Raw genomic sequence first — 12,298 nt, 5'->3', positions numbered from 1 at the left:
AAATCAGAAACAAACATGCAGACAAAACTGAAATGAAAAGCCTGAGAGATCAGACTTACTGAACACTGGAATACTGAAGAAACAGCAAAATGCAAATATATAAGACATGCATTCCCAAAGATGGCATATTTCAGTCACTGAAAGTCAAAATAATTTTTTTTTTACCTATGTTGTCTGATTTTATTTTCTAATCGATTGGTCCCAGTGTTTTTGTTCTCCTTGTCTATCTTTTCCTAATTCCTTTTTCAGGGTCTCTTTTATTATTTCTTTTTTTTTTTTATTTTCTCTTTATTCATTTTTAAACATTTACAAAGCATACATATCTTTGCACAGAAACTCGGTAATCTTGCCAATATTACATCTGTTTTTAACACAAAATTAAATTTAAATAATATTTAACCACAATCTGTTTTTGTGGGGGTGGAGAAGTTTAAGGGAGAAATTTACACAATAGAAAAATAATAGGCTTCACAGGGATTAATAATATTTATCCTTCATTACTATTGTCTGAGATGTTCACAGTATTATCTCTAGGGGAGGATGTTAGTAAGCTCCTTTTCCTAGCATCAAGAAACATTCTTAATTGCTCTGGGGCAAAAAAAATATAGACATCTTTATTATATGTTACTACGCATTTGCACGGATATCTTAGAAGAAACTTAGCCCCAATAGCAACACATTCCTGTCTCATCAACAAAAAAGCTTTTCTCCTCTCCTGTGTTATTTTTGCCATATCCGGGAAGATTTGTACAGGATATCCCAGAAAATTTTCACCCATATGTTGAAAATAATATCTCATAAGCAGACTTACATCACTCTCATTTATCAAGGAAACAAGTAAGGTTGATCTTTCTACTATTTCACATGAGGACTCTAAAAACTCTGTCAAATTTCCAATATCTAGCTGTTGTTGTTGCATAGCTTCCCCTCCTCTCTTAAATGGAAGAAAGTACACTTTATTAAACGATGGTAAACTTTCATTAGGTATTCTCAATACATCTATTAGGTACTTTTTTAGTGTTACTCAAGGCATTTCACCAATGATCCTTGGGAAGTTTAAAACTCTCAAATTTAGTCTTCTCATTTTATTCTCCATGATTTCCAGCTTTCTAGTCACATTTTGTTTGTCCTGAATTAACTTTGCACAAACATTCTGCATTTCCTTTACTGATTCTTCTAAGACACCAATCTTATCTGCATATTCTTTAAAACGACTATCTTGTTCTGACGAAATTCTGTCCATTTTACCAGATAATAGAAGCAATTGTTGAGAATAGCCCTTAAACATAGGGCGATATGATGCATGTAACTCCCACAGGGAGTCTAGAGTTACCGTTACTGGTTTTGGGATGTCGTCCATTTCCAGGAGCTTTTGGAGCTCTAGCTGTCCTTCCGACAGGCTGATGCTTGCTTCTTCTCCCTCAGGAAAAGGTACCTCTCCACTCCTGAAGCCTGTCTTTGCTCTCACTATCGCTCCTCCAAGACCAGTCTCACCGGGCGCCATTGTTGATCCGGGGCCTTCTAGCTCAAAGGCTGCTCCCTCAGCGTTGCAGGGTGTACTCTTTAGTATCCCCTCACTCGGCGACAGCACAGAGAGCTGACCGGATTCCGGCGCTTTCAGCATTCTCAGATCTGGGGGGCTTAGTGATGTCTCCCCAGATAGGTTCGCCGCTCCCAACAGCTTTCCATCAGCGGGTATTTCTGCACCCCCGATTGGATAAATTGCGGTCAGTTCAGGGATCGTTTTCTGGCCGGGCAGTGTTGAGGGCATTGAGGGATATACCCTCACTCTGCCCTTCCTTTTAGGAGGCATTCTAACAGTGTATTACCAAAAAAACGAAGAAAACAGGAACGGCCAGCTCCTCACTGCCGCTGCTCTCCTGCCGCCATCTTAGCTCCACCCCCGACCTCTTTTATTATTTCTGGTTTTTCTCATCTTCTTTCCTTCCTCCTTCATATACACACATAGAAGCTCTCTCACATGTGCTCTCTCACATACATGCTTTCTCTCATAAGGCTCCCACTCCAACACACTCTTTCTCACTCAGGCACACACTCTCATATGCTCCCACACACACACAGGCTCTCGCTCTCACATGCTGTCTTTCACAAACAGGCTCCTAGTCCTCCTCACAGACACACACAAACTCACACATTCTATCTCACACACAGGTTCACATTCCCACACAAACACAAAGGTTCTCACATGCTCTCTCTCACATGTAGGCTCACACAAACATAGAGTCTTACGCTCACAAGCAGGCTACCACTTCAACACACATACGCTTCCTCACACACACAGGGTCTCACTCCTAAATGTTCTCTCTTTTGAAAATACATGCTCTTGCTCTCTCTTACACACAGGCTCTCAAACCTACATGCTCTCTGTCCCTCACACACACACACAGCTTCTCCACTCCCACATGTTGTCTCTCATACACACACACACAAATACACCCCCCATACAACTCCCTCTTAGGAAACCTCCTATTCATACCCCCACCCCACTCCACTTCAGGCTTCCATTCACACACACAGGCAGGCTCACATTCACACCCCCCCCCCCTAAGGTAGGTTCCCATTCATACCTACTCCTCCAGGCAATCTGCCATCCATACCCCCAACCCACACCACAGCAGGCTCACACACCCACAGGCAGGTTTCCATTCACACAAACTCACACCCATGGAGTCTCCCCATCAGGAGCAGAAGGGGAGCATGCACTAACCGCAATAATTTTGAATTCCGTAGCGCCGGCGCACCTGCTGGAATAGACGAACTGGCTCTCTCCCGGCGGTATTCTCTTCTCAGCTGCCGTTGGGATGAGGTCCACCAGCAGCCTCTTGGGCCTCTTCTTTCTTTGACCGCTGGTGGAACAGGATCCACCAGCAGCCTCCTGGGCCTTCTTGCTGTCCCAGACACCGGTATATTGGAAGCCGCTGGCAGCCTTGCGGGCTGCCTCCTCTCTTCAGTCGCCGGTGGGAAAAGGGTCTACCAGCAGCAACCTGGGCTGCCTCCCCTCTTTGGCTGCTGCTTTGCCCAGCTCTGCATGACTGGCAGCTCTGGGTTTGCTCATGGAGACCTTGCGACAGGGCCTCTCTTCTTGGGCCACTGGGCAATGCAAAGTGGGTGGTCCTGAGCTCAAAGTGGGCAGGCCATGGCCCACCCAGGCCCACCTGTGGCTACTCCACTGTTCCTCGCCCTGTATCAATATCTTGCCCTTGCCTAGAATCCTTGAGTCCGTCTGTGCTTGTATCCTGTCCCAGTTCCTGCTCTCTGCTCCAGCCTGTCCAGCCTTGTTCCAGCCTGTCCGGACTCACCATGATGTATTGACACCACAAAGACCTACTGGCCCTCAGAGCCCAAGGGCTCAACTTGCCGGGGAGGGGCCTGGCTAGTATTTCTGAATATTTGCAAATGTAGTGGATCTATGGAGAGAAATAGGATAAAGGACCAACACTGATGTAGCGTGGCAGAGCAGATTAGTCCTAAAACTATCACTTGCATTAGAGTAATATTTTGTTACAAAAATCTTTTCTGTATATTTTATATTCTATCAAAAATGTTGACATCTGAAGATAGGACTTTTATGTGCTCCAAAGCTTCTCCACTTGACTGCAGCATCAGTTTTGTTGGTACAATAAAAGATATCACAGCCTATTGAGATTGTGGTTTTCTCCAGAACAAATACTGTTACTGGAATTGAGCACTGAAGAAACAGAGAAAGGGAGGAAAGAGAGAGAAAGAGAGAGAGATTACATCAAAAACTGACCGCTGGCACCCCCTGCTGGATAAAACACAGATTACCTAAAAATTCATTCCACAAATGCTCTCTGTACAAGTGTGTGTTTGTAGCACTATGTGCATGACCTCAGGTGTGTCTATATATGCATATGTGTTACATGTGACTTTGCATGTATATATGCACACAGGTTTGTGTGTTTGTATGTAGATACAAGTGAGCGTGCATGCGAGGGATATGAAATAGCTCCATGTCTGCAAGGAGAGGCAGGGCAGGTCTTTCACCCCTTCCCCAAGACACACAAGGAAAGAGAAGCAAAACATGCTAAGGTTACTTTACTGTGTCTGCTAGTTGGAAGGTGTAAAGGGAGTTAAATCTCATACCTACACACGCAAAATTACATATATGTAACCCCATCAACTGGTTATCCTTTGGTACCGATGGGACCATTAAGTAATTTTGGTTCTCTTTGCGGCCAGTGGCTAGCGCGAACCTTTTCACACTGTGTCTTCTCTCGGGGCCTGGTTCTTTTACTGACTCCTCCAGAGCTCTAGGTGGCAGCTGCCGATTTCCCTGGGAGAGGGATGCTTTCTCCTGTCCCTTCTGATGGATGTGAGTGCCAAACAGACGACACTGGAGACTCTGGGTGAGTGCCCGAACATAAACTTTACTGAAGTTGTCATTTGAATGGGAATTGGCACAGTTCACATCAGTTCTTTTCCCACAGATGGCCGTTATGGTTCTTTCTCTCTTTATCTGTGCAAGGGTCTCTCTCTTTCTTTTCCAGGGCTAGGGGCACCCTCACCATCCAGATGTTAGGATGCCTGAGGATCCCAAGTGGGCAGGGGTATCCTGATCTGAGCAGGGGAAAAAACCCTCCAAGCTGGATAGAGAAAATAGAATAACACCGTCTCTGTTATGAACCCTGCCCACGGCTGCCCGCGAGCAGGCTCCTCACCTTTTGCTGCTCTCTCCATCACGGCATGGAGCCGCCGAAGTCGGGCCATCTCATGCGGCCCGGAGGCCGCCCATCACGTTCCTCCATCGCGGCACGGAGCCGCCGAAGTTGGGCCTTCACCACGGCTGGAGCCACAGACTTTCCCATGCTGCCTGCCTCTTCTTCACGGCTGGAGCCGCTGCCGACGTCTCTGCCATCTTTGTGGCTGGAGGCCGCATGCCCCGGGCTGGATTGGCGGCTGGAGCCGCCCTTGGGGCCTCTTGCAGTGGCTGGAGCCGCTGCCGTCATCGGGGCCTGCTTCCTAGGCCCAGCCCTGCTTCTGCGCGCTGCTGTCGGTGCAGGGCCGCTGTCCACGGTCCTGCTTCCTGCTCCTAGGCGTGCGGCCGCGCCTCTCTTCAATATTTAAAGGGCCCACGGCCGGATATGCCCTGGGCTCCATCTTTGTGACTGTTTCCTGTGCTAGCCTTATAAAAGGGCTGTGTTTGCATTTGCTCTTCGCCTTGCATCGGAGTGTCTTCAGTCCTGGAGGCTTCTGCCTGCCAGCGCTCCGACAGGTCCTTGTCTTCTTCATGGAGCTCCTTGTCTCGTCTGCGTCATGCCAAGTCTTCATTGCCTGAGGTCCCTGTCCTGGTGTCTTATCTCCTGATGTCTCGCTTCCTGGTGTTCCAGCCCTCCTTGGTATTTGTTCTTGCTCTGGAGCCTTCTGTTCTGCCGGCCTTGGATCTCCAGGTGACGCTTCTCCATCTTAGGAGATGCTGGCAGTGCACTGATGTCCTGTGCTCCTGAGCCGTCCTGTCCTGCCAGCCTTTGTGGTGCTTCGGATGACATCGGCTTCGTCGTCGAAGTCCCGCCTCGACTGGATCCTCTCCTGCGCTTGTCCCGCTCTCGTTGTGGTCCGTGACCAGCCTCCTTGGGCTGTGTAGGGCGCATAGTGGGACAGGGTGCTCCGCGACCAGCCCATTGGGTCCACCCATGATGGTGGGCTGAGTAGGGCGCCCTGAGAGACAGTGCCAATGTCTACCTTCCCAGTTTCTTGTCTCGTCTGGACTTCTTCAAGTTTCTCGTCTCGTCTCTGATGCCGTTTCATCAGCCTTGGTATCATGTCTTCGCATCAGCCTTGGTGTCATGTCTTCATATCAACCCTTGCCTGTGATGCCATCACATCAACCTTGGTGTCATGTCTTCGTGTCAAGGCCTCCATCTGCCCTCATCCTCAGGCCGGCCTGCTGCTCCATGCCGATCCAAGCGGCAGGTCCGAAAGGGCTTGGAACGGTCGGAGGAACGTTCCCCTACCAACATCATCTTGTTGTTGGCTCTGGGAGCTTGCAGGCCCGGCAGAGGGTAAGACCATATTCTGCCATGCTTGGTCTGGTCCTGGATCCGTCTGGGGTCGGGCTGAGGCCCAAGGGCATACTAAAACCCGTGTCACACAACAGTCTCCGCTCAAATTCACAAATTTCTCTCTGATGAATACTTATCTGCTGAGTACCTTCAGGTCAGTCCCAATTACTAAAATCCTGACAAAATAATACATCTTAGAGGATATTTTCCTGCTTGCTGGGTAGGAAAGCAAATTAATTGTTGCATACCAATTGCCATAATGGAAGCTAAAAAATCACTTTCATATTGCATATCAGGAGTTCCAACTTTATCAACCTGTAAATGGAAATCACCCACGATAGTCATTTATTAACAGTAAGCTGAAGTGAGGTAAGGATCTCATTTAAATCCATAATATCAGCTACTCTTACCACAAGAGGGTGATATATCAAGCACTGAGTAATATCCAATATTTATACTAAAATACCTCCTAGTGACCTGGATTGGCTACTGTCTGAGGCAGGATGCTGGGCTTGATGGACCTTTGGTCCTATCCTCCATGGCATTTCTTATGTTCTTACATGCATGATGCTTCTGCTATGTACTGATGGACCTGATAATAGTGTACTCAATAACAAGAATTTGGTTAACTTTCTGTTGTTAGCTGCTAGGCTAATAATTGCCTCTAGATGGAAGTGTTTTCTTTCTCCCCAGTTATCTGGATGGTATGCCAAGGTCTCGCAAATCCTAGAGATGGAGCAGATTTCTGCTCTAATTACCAATTATTTAGCATCATTTGAATGTATTTACATAGAAACATAGAAACATAGAAATGACGGCAGAAGAAGACCAAACGGCCCATCCAGTCTGCCCAGCAAGCTTCACATTTTTTTTCTCATACTTATCTGTTTCTCTTAGCTCTTTGGTTCTATTTCCCTTCCACCCCCACCATTAATGTAGAGAGCAGTGATGGAGCTGCAACCAAGTGAAATATCAAGCTTGATTAGTTATGGGTAGTATTTGGAAACATTTGTATAATTATGCAGAACACCATGTAATTTCTTAATTGTAAATACATTTTTTCTTTTCAGTGAGAGCTTATGCTCATGAGATGTTGTTGCATGTCTGTGCAAGGTGGGTTGAATTGTCATTATTGACTTGCATTAATAATAGCAATAAAGACAACGTTTGAAAGTTTAGTTGGGTGGACTTCTGGAAGGTTGTGTAATAAATTCTCGAACTATCATTCCTCAGAGCCCTAACACTCCAGGTTCAGTATCTGGGGAAAAGCCCTCTGCAACAGTGCAGGTAATGCAAGGCGCAATTCCTTTAGAGATGTGCATAGAAAAACGTTTTGGTTCTTCTTGTTCATTTTGTTCAGATTGGGTCCCAAAATGTAATTTTGTTTATTCATTTACCATTAAGAGAGGAAGCAATGCATCCTACTTTGGACTCTAAAACTGAGGTTTTCTATCCAAGTTTAATAAAGCCTACAGGCAGGCATTAGCAGCAGAGGGATGAGCACCCCAAGATACAAAGAGTGGGGTAAGGTGGCACCAAGAGCGGCATCTTCACGGAGAGGATAGTGATTGCCTGGAATGCCCTTTTGGAGGAGGAGGTGAAGACAAAAACAGTACAATATCTCAAAGGGGCATGGAATAAACACTGTGAATCCATTAAGGCTAGAGGATGGGAATGAAGAAAAGAGTACATGGGGATAACTTGCTGGTGTGGCAGTTACTACCATTACCCAATAAGCCTTTATGCTGTTGATGCATCGGGAGGGACCCACGGAATTAATTTCATCTATAACATAAAAAAACCAATAAACGATGGACCTTATGAATATGGCCATTCAAACTTACACAAAATACAAGAAAACATACCTTATGTGTTCATCCTGGAGCGCATCGGCTCGTACAATAGGTAACCCATTTAAAGAAGCAGTTTGGCGCCAAAGACAGGAAATATCGCGATAGAATCACAAGATCGCGATAGAATCGTAAATCAGAGTAAAACCACGCCCCCACTGTAGACAATTCAGCTAAACAAAAACCATTCAATATCTTTATTTAGACCTTTTGGATGGACAGAAGACAGTTTAAAAATCCATTTTTGTTCCCGTCTACCCAGGATTTCAGAATAGTCCCCTCCCCGGAACGGGGGTGTCACAACCTCCAAAACTGAAAATTTTAAATCAGCAATACAATGATGATGTTGGACCCAGTGTGTGACAAGGGGTTCATCCATCCTGAGTAGACGGATATTTGAACAATGTTCTATAATACGAGTCTTGACCATCCTCGAGGTCTTACCCACGTACAGTAAGGGGCAGGGGCACTGTACAACATATACCACACCCCGAGTAGTACAATCCGATCTGTTTCGTAATTTAAACCGGAACCCAGTGTCCGGATGAATGAAGGAGTCTGACAGGGCAGTGTGGCTACACATAGAACAGTGGCCACACGGGCCATGTTGACCCTCCCTGCTCTCCATTATTTGTCTGTTGAAACTGGCATGTACTAGCTGGTCCCGGAGATTGTTACCTCGCCGGAATGTAAACCGCAGCGGTCCCTGAAAAAGCGAGGATAAGGACAAATTTTCCCAATGTCAAACTGCTTCTTTAAATGGGTTACCTATTGTACGAGCCGATGCGCTCCAGGATGAACACATAAGGTATGTTTTCTTGTATTTTGTGTAAGTTTGAATGGCCATATTCATAAGGTCCATCGTTTATTGGTTTTTTTATGTTATAGATGAAATTAATTCCGTGGGTCCCTCCCGATGCAGCGACCGCGAAACACGGACCGTGTCGGGGGACTCTTGCACTTGTATTCTTGAAGGTACATGGAGTTGCCATGAATAATAGTTTACACTTTGGTTCAATAAAAAATCTATTATAAATTGATTGATGGACTTTGTCATTGTTCCTTGCACGCTGGACTTGTTGATTTGATTGTTGTGCAAGACACCTCTGCTTCATGCTTTTGCTTAGATTTCAATTACCCCAATATTGACTGGGTAAATGTAACATCAGGACTTGGTAGAGACATAAAGTTCCTGGATGTAATAAATGATTCTTAGTGGAACGTAGAATTTGGTGAGCAAGGTAATGGTGGTGGGGCCACTTGGCAATAGTGATCATAACATGATCAGATTTAAACTACTATCTGGAAGAGGGACAATAAGTAAATCTGCAGCTCTAACACTAAACTTTCAAAAGGGAAACTTGATAAAATGAGGAAAATAGTTATAAAATAACTGAAAGGTGCAGCTGCAAAGGTTAAAAGTGTTCAACAGGCATGGACATTGCTTAAAAATACAATCCTAGAGGCGCAGTCCAGATGTATTTCATGCATTAAGAAAGGTGGAAGGAAGGTAAAACGATTACCGTCATGGTTAAAAGGTGAAGTAAAAGAGGCTATTTTAGCCTAAAAAACATCCTTCAAAAATTGGAAGAAGGATCCATCTGAAGAAAATAGGATTAAATATAAGCATTGTCAAGTTAAGTGTAAAACATTGATAAGACAGGCGAAGAGAGAATTTGAAATGAAGTTGGCCATAGAGGCAAAAACTCATAATAAAAACTTTTTAAAATATATCTGAAGCAAGAAACCTGTGAGGGAGTCGGTTGGAACATTAGATGACCGAGGGGTTAAAGGGGCTCTTAGGGAAGATAGGGCCATTGCAGAAAGACTAAATGAATTCTTTGCTTCTGTGTTTACTAATGAGTATGTTGCGGAGATACCAGTTCCAGAGATGGTTTTCAAGGGTGATGAGTCAGACGAACTGAACCAAATCACTGTGAACCAGGAAGATGTAGTAGGCCAAATTGACAAACTAAAGAGTAGCAAATCACCTGGACTGGATGGTATGCAACCTAGGGTACTGAAGGAACTCAAAAATGAAATTTCTGATCTATTAGTTAAAATTTGTAACCTATCTTTAAAATCATCTATTGTACCTGAAGACTGGAGGGTGGCCAATGTAACCCCAATATTTAAAAAGGGATCCAGGGGCGATCTGGGTAACTATAGACCAGTGATCCTTTCTTCAGTGCCGGGAAAAATAGTGGAAACTATTCTCAAGATCAAAATTGTAGAGTATATAGAAAGACATGGTTTAATGGAACACAGTCAACATGGATTTACCCAAGGGAAGTTTTGCCTAACAAATCTGCTTCATTTTTTTGAAGGGGTTAATAAACATGTGGATAAAGATGAATCGGTAGATGTAGTGTATTTGGATTTTCAGAAGGCATTTGACAAAGTCTAAGAAAACTAAAAAGTCATGGGATAGGAGGCGATGTCCTTTCGTGGATTACAAACTGGTTAAAAGACAGGAAACAGAGAGTAAGATTAAATGGTCAATTTTCTCAATGAAAAAGGTAAACAGTGGAGTGCCTCAGGGATCTGTACTTGGACTGGTGCTTTTCAATATATATATATATATGATCTTGAAAGGAATACGACGAGTGAGGTTATCAAATTTGCGGACAATACAAAATAATTCAGAGTAGTTAAATCACAAACGGATTGTGATACATTACAGGAGGACCTTGCAAGACTAGAAGATTGGGCATCCAAATGGCAGATGAAATTTAATGTGGACAAGTGCAAGGTGTTGCATATAGGGAAAAATAACCCTTGCTGTAGTTACACAATGTTAGGTTCCATATTAGAAACTAGCACCCAGGAAAAAGATCTAGGCATCATAGTGCATAATACTTTAAAATCATCGGCTCAATGTGCTGCAGCAGTCAAAAAAGCAAACAGAATGTTAGGAATTATTAGGAAGGGAATGGTTAATAAAACGGAAAATGTCATAATGCCTCTGTATCGCTCCATGGTGAGACCGCACCTTGAATACTGTGTACAATTCTGGTCACCGCATCTCAAAAAAGATATAGTTGCAATGGAGAATGTACAGAGAAGGACAATCAAAATGATAAAGAGGATGGAACAGCTCCCCTATGAGGAAAGGCTGAAGAGCTAAGGTCTATTCAGCTTGGAGAAGAGACAGCTGAGGGGGGATATGATAGAGGTCTTTAAGATCATGAGAGGTCTAGAACGAGTAGATGTGAATCCGTTATTTACACTTTCAAATAATAGAAGGACTTGGGGGCACTCCATGAAGTTAGCAAGTAGCACATTTAAGACTAATTGGAGAAAATTCTCTTTCACTCAATGCACAATAAAATTCTCTTTCACTCAATGCACTCTGTTGCCAGAGGATGTAGTTAGTGCAGTTAGTGTAGCTGTGTTCAAAAAAGGTTTGGATAAGTTCTTGGAGGAGAAGTCCATTAATGGCTATTAATCAATTATACTTCGGGAATAGCCACTGCTATTAATTGCATCAGTAGCATGGGATCTTCTTAGTGTTTGGGTAATTGCCAGGTTCTTGTGGCCTGGTTTGGCCTCTGTTGGAAACAGGATGCTGGGCTTGATGGACCCTTGGTCTGACCCAGCATGGCAATTTCTTATGTTCTTATGGCAGGAGCTCACCAAGGCAGCATGAGAAGGGCAGGAGCAGAACAATACAGAAAGGCACTGAACCAGGAGAGAGGCAGGTCAGCATCTCAGCCAGTCACAGTGGCAAAACAACACAGGAAGGCTCTGAACCAGAAGAGAAGTAGGATGAGAGCAGAAGATTTGAAATTTTATTTTGGGGTCAAAGCACCTCAGGATACCCATGAGAGGCAGGAGGGGAAGAGCAGGCCAGGCAGCAACAGTGGTGCAATAACATAAGAATTGCTGAATCGGGAGCAAGGCAGGGCACAAGGAGCAGGCAGGTGGGCCCAGGATCTTGAGGCATCCAGAAAGGGGCAGAGAAGGAGAAGCTTTTATTTTATTTTTTTTTTCTATTTTCGTGTTTTTGTTCTGAGGCCAAAACACTCTGGCTATAAACAAGAGAGAGGCAGGGCGGGAAGAGCCAGCCAGCAGTAGTGGCAACTGTGGCAAACTTCCCACAGCAGAGCAAGAAGTGTGGGAAGAGCCACACTTCAGGGGTGTCCTCAGTACTTCTGTCGCCTGCATGGAAACTCAGGGAACCACTCAGGGAGGAGGGGTTGGAGAAGCTTGGCCCAGAGAGGCCAATGCTAATTGGAGAAAAGGAGGAGCAGCGGTGATATGATTCAGACTTGCAGATACTTGAAAAACTTTAACGATCCAAAGACAACGACAAACTGTTTCCGTCAGAAAAAAATCAGCAGAACCAGAGGTCATGAGCTGAGGCTCCAAGGAGGAAGACTAAGAACCAATGTCAGGAAGAATTTC

The sequence above is a fragment of the Rhinatrema bivittatum genome, chromosome 6 (assembly GCF_901001135.1).
Source record: "Rhinatrema bivittatum chromosome 6, aRhiBiv1.1, whole genome shotgun sequence".
NCBI lineage: Eukaryota > Metazoa > Chordata > Amphibia > Gymnophiona > Rhinatrematidae > Rhinatrema > Rhinatrema bivittatum.
The sequence above is the reverse complement of the archived record's forward strand: the minus strand, read 5'-3'. Positions refer to the sequence as shown.